Below are 13,587 nucleotides of genomic sequence, written 5' to 3'. Positions count from 1 at the left end.
GACCTGGGAGGGGGGTTAGTTTCCTCTCCAATCTTTTAGATCACTTAAAAATGACACTAGATCTTTTAATTTACGTTCCAACACACCCTCTCCCGATATACTAGGAGCATTATTGTGATACTAACAAAAACAACAACAAAAGCAAATAAACACACATCCGTGACATTTCTTCTGACAAAAAAAAAATGCAAATAAGACATTTTTTTATATAGGAGCTTGAAACTTCTAAAGCGTGGTTCTCTAATGCGCTGAATGTGATGGTCTGATTTTAATTAAGATTTCTTGGCTTTTGGGACACATTTCCCGCTTTTTCGAACATCAGATATATTTTGTCAGGCTCGTAGCTTTTGATGTGTAACCCTGAACTTGATAAACCTTATACATTTGTAATCAGCATAAGACGCCAATTCTTTTTATAGATCGACACATATTCGTTTGGGTAATACTAAACTCGATAAATCTCACATGTTTGCAATCAGCATAATAAGCTGATTATTTTGATGTGTCTATTGATATCGAAATTCTGTTTTTAAGGTATCGGTTACTATTGAGCCGAGTCGCTCCCTACTTACAGTTCGTCACCGCGAACTGTTTGATTACTGAGACTGCTAATGGTTGAAAAAATCGTCTTCGTCAAGTTTATTCTATTCTTATGATGTATTCAAATTCACATTTTATTCAAAAGTTTCTCCCCTAGAAAAACATGTCAATTTTTCATTTTAATGTGGAATTTTTGCAAATATGCGAGACCTAACGATTTCTTATTTTAAGATGGTCCGAGAAGTGATCGAGCAAACTATTGCCATATTTGTCTGTATTTTCATAGCCTTGGAAGTGTCCTATATACGGTGAAATTCTTATGTCTCAGAAAAGGATTTTCGATTATGAATGTTGCTTCGAAGGCGGTTAGTATTTTTATTGTATCATACATAATAAATAACATTGTAAGAAAGAGACAACGAAATACCCTCAGATCCCATCAATTGAGAGCCGGTGGGGCAAGTGAATGAAACACTGGATTTAACACTTTTTTACTCAACAATGTCAAATATGGCAATTCTGAATAACGTTCTTAAAAACCTTCCATGATATGAACAGTCAAATTACCCCACCATCCCCCCTCCACAATAGCTATATGATGCCCAGAGAACTGGCTATAGATTTGCCAGTAACCCCTGATCTCTTTGCCTAACCTAGTTATAATATCATTAACTGTATTTAATTTACTGATGGTTCACTAGCTAACCATGTCCAGGAAGGGAGTAGCAACCCTTTGTTGTTTGATTATATCTAAATAGGGGTGATTATACCTAAATAAAACATCGTTATAGCGGTACTACTATTTACATGCGCATTTATAAATTACTTAGTTATTATAATGAATTATCGTAGACTGTAAGATCATATAGTTTTTCCCAGAAAGAATTATCCATATATTTTGAACTATATGCTTTACCACCATCCCCACCTTTCTATTACATTGGTAATCTATTAATTGGGTTCCTAAATGAATGTTATGTTTGGATTCAGGATGAAATTCTTAACGTAAAGATATGAAGCTATGACATACCTGTCTTGTTAGTGAGTTATCGCAAAACTATATGAGTTTGAGATGGAAACCACTTTATATATTCCTCATTTAAGGCAGATTTATTTTTTATATAATTTCACTTTATTTAACATAAAGTTTATTTAAGCTCAGTTTCTTGTTCTTTCGTCAATATAGAGAATGTAACTGTTCAAAAAAGGTAGCTTGGCATTGCAAACCTTTTACAAAAAACATCTTAGGGTAATTATAAATTAATCCGGTCCTGGCAAGTAGCAGTATAGTTTAAAGTTTAAATATATGACTCAAATTAAGAAAACTAAAGTTTTTTTCGAAATTATTTTATGTCATTGGCTTCGGTTTTGACAATATGATTCCAGTCATTTGAGTTGAAATTTAAACCTGATCAATGTGTTGTTCTTGAGGTAGCATGGAAACACTATTCTTGTCATTTCAGTTGAAATTCAAGCCATATCAATGATTTTTATTGGGAGAGGGGGCTCTTTAATAACACTGGTGACAGTATACGAAAATTATTTTGGTGTTTTATTGTCCGAGAAGAAATAGTGGGTAAACTTTGTAAGAGGAGAGGCAAGGAGGACCTGGAGTGCTTAATAACTATGATTCCGCTATAAGAATGGGAGAAAGAGAGACTCCGCGGGTCATGTCTTTCCATAAGACATGAGTCATAGACGAAGCAATCTTGAGCTACAAAAACATTTTTTCGTGTGTTAGCGTTTCAGAACATAAAAATTTGAAGAGATTTTCTAAGTCTCAAAAATAAGTTATGTACACTTGTATCAAATAATTTGGTTCTGATATATTTTATTTTTATTCTAGACCGATGGAAATTCATAAAAAAAACTAAAGACCAAGCACTTGGGCAGTTGAAAAAAAATTGGGATTGCAATAGGCTCGTAGGGAATGCATGACGATCTGTTCAACTATAATGTGAATACCACATCCGTGAATACTGCAATGCAATCAACCGCTGAAGTCAACGAAACCCCATAAGTCATTGACAAACTTATACAAAGATTTTGAGGGAGTCTAATGATATTTTTAAGAGATTGATTTAGATGTGATATGCAATAATCACTTAAAACCATTCAAAAAGGCATGGTATAATCCATCGAATACTGAAACAGAAAGCCCACTAGGAAAAAATTTTCAGCAGTCAACACTCATGCTCATACTCATAGTGTGTTGTCTGTTAGAAGAAATGAGCTTATTGACTCATTTCTCAATGATTCAAATGCAACTTCTGAACAAATTGATTTGCATGAAATATGTCTGAATCAACCTACTCGAGATAGAAGGGGCACTCTTGTCTCAAATAATTTATCTCACAACTACTGCAGGAAGGAAACGTGAAAGAGACTTTGAAAAAAAAAAACATTAACTAATATTTTATGGATATCTACGTAAGTTTGTTTAAGATCAGCTTTCAATTATTGACAAACAGCTTCACTAAAAAAAAAAAAAAAAATGAAGTCTGAAGGAGGCGAGCCAGACTCCTACAGAGAAATTTCCCTATGAGGTCAGTAACAAAAATAAATATTTGATAATTTAAAAAAAAGTTCTATAAAATTCACAAACAATTGAAATTTCAACAAGGAGCTAGGAGACCCCCCCCCTCCCTGTGTAGTAGAATGAGCTATTCTCGGAACAAATCCTTATAACTGAACAATGGCTTCTGTTTTTCCTTCACAATTTATGTGTCAAATTTACAATAATTCAAGTTATAAAACTTATTGTGCAATTAATGTTTCCGCACATGGAAGAATCCTTAGGGAGTAGGAGCCCATTAAGGGAGAGGGAAATTTTAGTAAGACAAAAATCAGGTGACTGTACAACACCTTGTCTTTCTAACTTTTACCATTACCATTTTCTACGCTGAAAGTCTAACATATTGTACACATACTTTTAGGAGTACGTGCTGCAATGCAACCACATGCTTCTTAATGGCTGTTAAAGTGTTTGGAAAAACCTGTTACGTGCTTCTAATGGGCTGTCAAGATAGTCGCACAATTGATGTCTCTAGCCTTGGAAATTTAGATAAAATGTTTGGAAAAATCATTGTAATATCATTATTTCTAGAGTGTTTGAATTCATCAGATTTAGGATCAAGTAAAAAAGACTACAATATTGTTGGACTGTTCGATACGGAACTTTTTGGGCTAAAACATTAATCTTGTGGTATTATTTTTGAAGCAGCATTTTTATTGCTAGAAGAACATGGTAAAGAAATTGACTGTTACCATTGGAAGTTAAATACAATATGAATGAACACAATAGACGATTGTGAGGCTCTACATTGCACCATATGAAGCAAAAGCGATTAATCCTTATTATGAAAGTGGTACGGAACTGAAGACAGTTTAGGAAGAAGTGAAGGAAATGTGTAAATTTTTTTGAGTCAAGATATTATTTGTTAAATGTAATATTCCTACAGACAAAATTCTAATTGAAAAATGTGAACCTAATGTTCCACTGTTTGATTTAGAAGAATTTGACTGCCTAAGATTTTGACGGGATATATCATCGGCCTGAATATGAAGTGAGATACTATGCACAGTAGACACCTAAACAAATACATAAGAATGTTAAACTTATACGGCTTGATAAAAACTATGCTAAAGCTAAACCATTATTATGGAATCATCATTTTTGGATGTGTAATAGTGACCTTTAAACGTTGTTTTATATTATGTAAATATATAAATTTTTTCCAAATATTATTTCTTTGTTGAATATATTTAAGCAATAAACATGTTTTAGCTTACTTTACTTTTCTTTTTGCAAATAAAACGTACGCATAGGAGGGTGTGTTGTATAAGTGGACACCCCAAGCCATGTGATGTCCCATGATAGTTCCCAGACAATGGTATTCTGTGGCTCACCCGTGGCAATTTGTGATTGGTTCAGGACTTTATTTTTCATTTCAAGACAATGGAGGATATTTTTTTCAAGGTTCAGAGACACGTGAACAGTTTTTATAAGTCAGACACGCATCAACGGAATGTTTGTACAGTCCCAGACATGCAATAAGGAATTATTATTCCATAGACTCCCATAAAATATTAGTTGATGTTTTTCTTTTTTTTTTATTATTTCGAAGTCTCTTTCATGTTTCCTTCCTGCAATTAAGTTGTGACATATATCTTAAGGACCAGAGTGCCATTTCTCTCTGCAGGGGGTAGATTCTGACATTTTGCATCCATATCAATTTGTTCATAAATAGCATCTGAATCATTGAGAAATGAGTCACAAAACTCTTTTGTGCTTACAGATTACACACTAGTATGAGCTTGACTGTTGACTACTGATATATTTTGTATAATTGGGCTTGCTGTTTCAATATTCGATGGATAATATCTTGCTTTTTTTATGGATTTAGCCAATTATTGCATATCACATCTAAATCGATGACTTCAAAAATATCATTAGAGTAGCTTCGAAATCTTTGAATAAGTTCATCAATGACTTATGGGGTCTAATAGAGTTCAGCGGCTGATTGTATTGTAGTATTCACGTAGCGATATTCACAATATAGTTGAACAGATCGTCATTCATTCCCCACCCACTATAACAGTCCCAATGTTTTGAGACCTGCCCAAGTGCTTGGACTTTTGTTTACTTTTTATGAACTTGTATCGATCTAGAATAAAAATAGAATACAAACAAATGTTGGTTGTACCTCAAGTTTGTTTTCCTATGACTTGTGATCTTTGGGAAAGACATAATCCGCAGAGTCTCTCTTTCTCCCATTCTTATAGTGGAATCAATTTTATTAAGCACCCCAGCTCCCTCTTCCTCCCCTCTTAAAAAATTCACCCACTATGTCCTCTCTGACAATATAACCTTAATGAATTTGAATTGTCTTAAAATAAAAAGTTCCCATTGCAAAGTCCTGAAAACAAGTTTACCCCCTTCCTATTTCTAACTACCTTTCAATTAAATTCTCCATTTTCCCTCATTCTAATTGCCCTTATACTTTAACCATTGCTATTAAAAAGCCCCCCCCCACCCCCTCTCAACAAAACAAATCATTGATATGGCTTAATTTACAACTGAAATGACGAGAACTGTATTTCCATAATACCTCAAGAATAACTCATTAATATGGTTTAAATTTAAACTCAAATGACTGGAATTGAATGTTCAAAACTGAAGCCAATGAAATAAAATAATTTCAAAATAACTTCAGTTTTCTTATGTTGCGTCATGTGCTAATATTGTGCTACTACTTGTCAAAACGGGGTGAATTGATAATTACCCTAAACTGTGTTTCGTAAACGGTTTGCGATGTCAAGCCACCTTTTTTTGAGCAGTTATTTTCTCCATATTGGAGAAAGAACAAGAAAGTGAGTTTAAACAGGCTTTATGTTATACAAAGCAAAACTATACAAAGAATAAATCTTAATTAAATGAGGAATATATAAAGTGGTTTGCATATCAATCTGGAATATATTTGCGATAACTCAATAATAAGATAGATATGCCACAAATGTATATCCTTAGGTTCAGAGTTTCATCCAGAATCTAAACACAACATTGATTTAGGAACTTCTGGTCAATGAATTTTCAGTGGGTTTTCTCTGTTCTATAGCCATTCTCCTGATCCAAATATAATTTGCAAAAATTTCAAGTTTCTATTTTGATTAATTTATCTGTTTAAAGGTGCACAAAGAAATATTGAAAGACGTAAAAAGAGCACTATCAGGGAATTTTCTCAGTAGGGTTGGGGGTGACAAAGCACCAAGACTTTCGCTTCTTTCAGTGTGTACATGGGAGTATTTCTTGTTCTGTTTTTTATATAGGTTTTTTCAATGTCTTCTTGTTCCCCACGGAGGAAGTACTGCCCCTACCCTGGCTCTTCCCTGACGGTACCCATTTATTAATAGATTAAATAAAACAACAAGTTTTTAGCTGAAAGTAAGGAGCGACATTAAAACTTAAAACGAACAGAAATTACTTCGTATATGAAAGGGGCTGCTTCCTCATCAACGCCCCGCTCTTTACGCTAAAGTTTGACTCTTTCTCTCAACTCTGCTTTTTAAAACAGTAAAAAAACTATAGCGTAAAGAGCTGGGCGTTGATTTTGAAGCAGCCCCTTTCATATACGAAGTAATTTCTGTTCGTTTTAAGTTTTAATGTCGCTCCTTACTTTCTGCTAAAAAAAAACTTGTTTTTTTTATTTAATTTCTGAACGTTTTTGAATCAATGCATGTTTTGATTTTGGCTCTCCGCAGAGGAATGATTAACACGAAATTTGCAAGTTTTTTTTGGCTAAATGGCTTTCTCATAGTTTTGATCGAATGATTTTGAGAAAAAAGGGAACGGTGGAGGAAGCCTAGTTGCCCTGTGATTTTTTGGTTACTTAAAAAGGCAACTACAACTTTTAATTTTTACGAATGTTTTTATTAGTAAAAGATAAACGTAACTTATAAATTAGCTTACGTAACGCACTTTTATAATCTCATGTTTTTATTACATATATGAGGTGTTCACCCCCTCGTCAGTACCTCGCTCTTTACACTAAAGATTAAATTTTGTCCCACTTCATTAAGAATGACCCCTGAATCACAAAAGCCGTAGAATAAATGGTTGAAATCACTAAAAATAATTTAGCGTAAACAGCGGGGTATTAGGAGGAGGTGAGCCCCTCATATGCGTAATAATTTCTGCTCGTTTTAAACTTTAATGCTGCTCCTTACTTCCAGTTGAAAAAACTTTACATATTTATTTTTTCATTGTTTTTTTTTAATAATGCTAGAAAATCCTGCGCTCCCTTCATGGAAATTTTCTTCACCCATGACAAATTCCTCGATGAAAAGTTCCCCCAACATATCCCCCTCTTTTCAATCCCTCCCCCAACCAAAAAATCCCCCCTGAAAACGTCTGTATACTTCCCAATAACCATTACTATATGCAAGCACTGGTCAAAGTTTGTAACTTGTAGCCCCTCCCACGGGGACTGTGGGGAGTAAGTCGTCCCCAAAGACATAGTTATAAGGTGTTTTGACTACGCTGAATAAAATGGCTATCTCAGAATTTTGATACGTTGACTTTGGGAAAATATTTAGCGTGGGAGGGGGCCTAGGTGCCCTCCAATTTTTTTGGTCACTTATAAAGGGCACTAGAACTTTTCATTTCCTTTAGAATGAGCCCTCTCGCAAGATTCTAGGACCACTGGGTCGATACGATCACCCCTGGACAAAAAACAACAAAAAAACAAACAAACAAATGAACACACATCCGTGATCTGCCTTCTGGCAAAAAATACAAAATTCCACATTTTCGTAGATAGGAGCTTGAAACTTCTGCAATAGGGTTCTCTTATACACTGAATCTGATGGTGTGTTTTTCGTTAAGATCGTATGACTTTTATGGGGTATTTCCCCCTATTTTCTAAAATAAGGCAAATTTTCTCAGGCTCGTAACTTTTGATGGGTAAGACTAAACTTGATAAAAAATTATATATTTAAAATCAGCATTAAAATGCGATTCTTCTGATGTAACTATTGATATCAAAATATCCATTTTTTTAAGTTTTGGTTACTATTGAGCCGGGTCGCTCCTTACTACATTCCACACCCTAGACTCCTGAGCCTTATCGTCCAAAAAATAGGTGAGCCTAGTTAATGAAAAAAATAGTAAAATGTTCTACACTTCCCGTTTCGCACGTTTACTCGGGTTAATTTGTTTTTCTCATATTTGAAAATTCTTTTATATCCTAAAAATCATCAATTCAAGCAAGGTTTTCTTGCTTTAAAACTTTCAAAAGTGGATATGAATGTACTCTTTACATATGCAAATAGAACAGAAATGGAATCACTGAAAATTGAAAAATAAAAGGTAAATATACATTGAATATAATTTTATGAAAGAAAAAGAAATCATTGAAAAAGAAAATAAGACCTATTGTTTTTTACGATAATATTCACACTATAACTAGACAGATCAAGTCTGTTGTAATTTGATGCAGGAATTCGCTAGAAGTTAGGAGGGGGAATTGACTCCAGGTATCATTTATTTGTTTTAATTTTTATTGTCAAATTTTAATCGAAACTCCAATAATGCCCTAAATTCTCTTATTTGCAATCGAAATGCTTAGCAAGTGCTTATGGCGTCCTATTCTTTACGTATTGGATTCATATACTAACCCATAAATGAAGATTTGTCTCTATTTGTAAAGGCAAATTTCACTATGTTCACTTTTCCATATATTTCATTTAGCCATCTCCAAAAAAAGGATTGGCATAAACGAAGTAAAGATTATGATTAAGATCAGCCGCATTTTAAGAAACGCCAACTCTATTTGTGGGATATTTGTCTAATGTAACAGAATACTGCACGAAATGTCTGCCGCAAGTAGGATAAGGTGAATTCAAACAATATATATATATACATTTTTCTCACATTTAGAAATTTTATATGCATATAAAATGTATGCATATTTCTTTTATAAATGGTTCTATTGTTATCAGTTTAAACATGTAGTACTAGGGAACCAAACTTCGCTTGGTGAAGGGAATTTTAGAATTAGAAATGATATTCATTGTACCCTCCACCCTTCCGGAAACGTATACCCCCATACCCTGATATAAATAAGAAACAAATCTTTGTGTAATTTTTGTATGATCTTTTTTTAAACAAAAAAACAAAGAGGAAGGTAATTTTCTAACTCTAGGTGTCAATTTTCTTTCTCCGATTGACATCCTTGGCCTGTTTTAATCAATGCAAGGTTTTTATCCCAATGCTGTCAAGAATTATTCAGATTTTCTGGGCATTCATTATCAAACAGTATGTGGTAACGAACTGTAGTAAGGAGCGACCCGGCTCAATAGTAAACGAAACTCATGGATACATCAAAAGAATCAAATTTTTATGTTGATTTTAAATATAAAAGTTTTATCATTTTTAGTCTTATCCATCAAAATATACGAGCCTGAGGAAATTTGCCTTATTTGGAAAACAGGATGAAACACCCCCTAAAAGTAGAATCTTAACGAAAATCAGACCATCGCATTCAGCGTATCAGAGGACCCTACTGCAGAAGTTTCAAGCTCATATCTACAAAATGTGGAATTTCTTCTTTTTTTGGCCAGATCAAGGGTGTCTTTTTTTCAGGGGTGATCGTATCGACCCAGTGGTCCTAGAATGTCAAGAGTTTTTGGTAGTGAGAATGTCTCACTACCAAAAAGAGTTACCCAAAAAATTAGAGGGCAATTAGGCCCCTTGCCACGCTCATTTTTTCCCAAAGTCAACTGATCAAAATTTTGAGATAGCCATTTTGCTCCGCATATGCTATTGGGAAGTGTCCAGACGTTTTTCAGGAGGATATTTTTGGTTGGGGGGCTGAGGGGAGGGGGTTACATGGAAGAATCTTTCCCTGGAGGGATTTGTCATGGGGGAAGAGAATTTCCATGAAGCATGGATTTCTAGCAGGATATTTTAGCATTACTTAAAACAAAAAGCAATGAAAAAAATAAATCTGACTTTTTTTAAACTGAAAGTAAGGAGCAGCATTAAAACTTAAAACGTACAGAAATTATTATGCATATGAGGGGTTCATCTCCTCCTGTAATACCTTGCTGTTTATGCTAAAGTATTTTTAATACTATTTATTTTACGGCCTTTGCGATTCAGCGGTCATTCTTAAGGAATTGGGACAAAAGTTAAGCTTTAGTGTAGGGAGATAGGTATTAGCGAGGGGACAAACCCTCTCATGTACGTAATAAAAACATACAAATATAGATGTTTGTTACGTAAGTTAATTCGTAAGTTATGTATATTTATTACTAATAAAAGCGTTCGTAAAATGTTGAAAGTTATAGTTGCCTTTTTAAGTAACCTAGAAATCTGAGGGCAACTAGGCCTCCTCCCCTACCCCTTTTTTCTCCAAATCGTCCGATCAAAGCTAAGAGAAAGCCATTTAGCCAAAAAAAAAATTATACGCAAATTTCGTTTTAGTTATTCATGTGCGGAGAGCAAAAATCAAAACATGCATTAATTCAAAAACGTTCAGGAATTAAATGAAAAAAACAAGTTTTTTTTACTGAAATTAAAGAGCGACGTTAAAACTTAAAACGAACAGAAATTACTCCGTATATGAAAGGGGCTTTTCCTTCCTCACTGCCCCGCTCTTTATCCTAAAGTTTTTTTTACCGTTTTAAAAACTGAAGTTGATAGAAAGAGTCAAACTTTAGCGTAAAGATAGTTGCGTTGAAATTTCCTCCTTCGTGGAAATTTCAGTCAACGTCAAGCGCACCCCCCCCCGTCAAATCCCCCCCAAGCACATCCCTTCCAGCTAAAAAATGACTGTATACTTCCCTATAACAAATACTACATGTAAACAATGTGCAAAGTTCACAACTTGCAGCCCTTCCCCTGGGAACTGTCTTTACACCTAAAGACATAGTTATTAGATTTTTTGACTATGTTGAACTAAATGGCTATCTCAAGATTTTGATCGGGTCGCTTTGAAGAACAAACTGAGCGTGGGAGAGGGGTTATTTGACTTCCAGTTTTTTTGGTCACTCAAAAAAGGAACTAGAACTTATAATTTCCGTTAGAATAAGCCCTCTCGCGATATTCTACAACCACTGGGTCGATACAATCACCCCTGAGAAGAAAAACGAAACAAACACAAAAACAAATAGACACATATCCGTGATCATTCTTCCGGCAAAAAATAAAAATTCCACTTTTTTGCAGATAGGAGCTTAAGACCTCTTCAGTAGGGTTATCTGATACGCAAATGTCCCAACACTCTTTCTCCTACAGGGTATACCATGCCTCCTGACTCCTCGGATGTGGACCCCCTCCTGCCTTACCCACCCCGAATAAACGAATTTACCCCCTCCCACTAATAGGGTCAGATTTAGCCATAGGATATATGCCGATATTTGTTGTTGTTTTTGAAATTGGGTTTATTTGGTACTACAAACCCAATTTTGATGATTAATGAGGGCAAAAGATATTGACAAACCCATAAAATCAGCACAATTCTAAAATCCAGGGACTATTGCCATTGTCACGGTAGTGACTTTTATATTTGTAAGGAGTGCTGGATGAGTGATTTGAAAATCAGAAGAAATTATCAAAGGGGTCTAACTTTCCTTTTCTATATAGCTTCGTTGTCCCTGTTATACCGAAAAATATAGCTAAAATATAAAAATAATCCCCGAAAATATAACCAACTTCCGACTAGAATAATACTCACTCTTAGCAGGCGTATTATCCTAAAAATCCATTTGGAAGGAATTTATCCAACACCAAATTTTAACAGTAATAAAGAACCCAAAGGAGTGCGTCAAATACTAGGAATTTGACGGGTAATGACGAGCACGGCAAGGTACTTATGCAAGCAGGTTTTTCTCGTAGACATCAACAGGCCAAGACTTCTGCTTCCTCAAATAACGTCACAAAGCCCCACTTAGACAAGTGTAGTTCCGGTTGGTGAAAGCTTACTAATACTTAATATATGTCAAATATGTCGTTTTTATGCTGAATTGCATTCGAGATAATTTTGGTGCAAAATTCGCTTTTTTAAATAGATGTTATTATAGTAATTAAATTAAAAAACAAGTTTTTTTAAATGAAAGTAAAGAGCGATATTAAAGCGAACAGTAATTACTCCGTATATGAAAGGGGCTTTTCCTCCTCAACGCCCCGCTCTTTGCGCTAAAGTTTTTTACTGTTTTAAGAAGTAGAGTTAAGAGAAAGAGTCAAACTTTAGCGTAAAGAGCGAGGCGTTGAGGAGGAAAAGCCCCTTTCATATACGGAGTAATTTCTGTTCCTTTTAAGTTTTAGTATCGCTCCTTACTTTCATTTAAAAAAACTTGCCTTTTTTATTTAATTTCTGAACGTTTTTGAATTAATGCATGTTTGATTTTGGCTCTCCGCACATAAATTATTAAAATGAAATTTGCATTTTAATTCTTTTTTTTGGCTAAATGACTTTCTCTTAGTTTTGATCACATGATTTTGAGAAACAAGGGGATGGGGAAGGAGGCCTAGTTGCCCTCCAATTTTTCTGTTACTTAAAAAGGTAACTAGAACTTTTAATTTTTAACGAACGTTTTTATTAGTAAAAAATATACGTAACTTGAGAATTAACTTACGTAACAAACTTTTATATTCTTTTTTTTTTTTATTATATATATGAGGGGGTTTGTCCCCTCGTTAATACCTCGCTCTTTACACAAAATCTTAAATTTTGTCCCAATTCTTTAAGAATAATCCCTGAATCAGAAAGGCCGTAGAATAAATAGTTGAAATCACCAAAAATATTTTAGCATAAAGAGCGAGGTATTAATCTCCTAAATACCTCGCTCCTTATGCTAAAGTATTTTTAGAACTCCACATATGCGTAATAATCCATTCCTGAAAATACATTCATCTAATTCAACTAATTCTAATGATTGTGAAAACCCGCCATCCAGAACTTTACCAAAAACAGGTAAAATCAACTGAATTAAATAAAAGTTAAAAAGTCCCCAATTTACCTTTCAAGATAAAAATTTGGTAAAATTCTAGTTAAGTGACTTCTTGCTATCTCAGAAAGGGGTTAAGTTAGGAAAATGAAACTTTCGGGTATGGGTCTACAGGCTAAAGTATGTCCAGGGAAGGTATTTTGAAGTACAAATCTCCACTCCTTCTCCCTCTAGAGGGCCCTGACCTTTGATGACTTTAAAAATAGGTGTGTTATAAAAGTGAAACCTTACAAAATAGATCTTTTGCTTAAATGAAGTACAACAAAATTGTTTTCAGCTTCACAACTTTGCTCAATCCCAATTTATAAGGTTTTAAAGATATGCAAATACATTTCCTAAATTTTGAAAAAAAAAACATTGATATGGCTCAGAATTCTATTCAAATAACAGGAATTGCATTTTCAGAACTAAAGGCAGAGAAAAAGCAACTGGTAACTGAAAATTAAGGTAAAATGTTGTTTTGCCAAAATTTCAATAGGTAAAAAAGTTCAATAGTTAGACCTGTCATGTAGGCAAATTTCAGGGCCCTCTAGAGGG

General features: G+C 34.3%; 1 protein-coding gene across 2 annotated transcripts in view; it reads right to left on the bottom strand.

Moving 5' to 3' along the window:
- Positions 1-11,932, bottom strand: part of LOC136029446 (delta-like protein 4) — a 65,777-nt gene extending 53,845 nt beyond the window's left edge. For both annotated transcript variants that reach the window (XM_065707857.1, XM_065707858.1), the window contains exon 1: positions 11,778-11,932. The gene's annotated coding sequence lies outside the window, so the exon portion shown is untranslated. The remainder of the gene's footprint in view (positions 1-11,777) is intronic.
- Positions 11,933-13,587: the final 1,655 nt, after the last annotated feature.

Source organism: Artemia franciscana, chromosome 7 (assembly GCF_032884065.1).
Source record: "Artemia franciscana chromosome 7, ASM3288406v1, whole genome shotgun sequence".
Lineage (NCBI taxonomy): Eukaryota > Metazoa > Arthropoda > Branchiopoda > Anostraca > Artemiidae > Artemia > Artemia franciscana.
The sequence above is the reverse complement of the archived record's forward strand: the minus strand, read 5'-3'. Positions and strand labels throughout refer to the sequence as shown.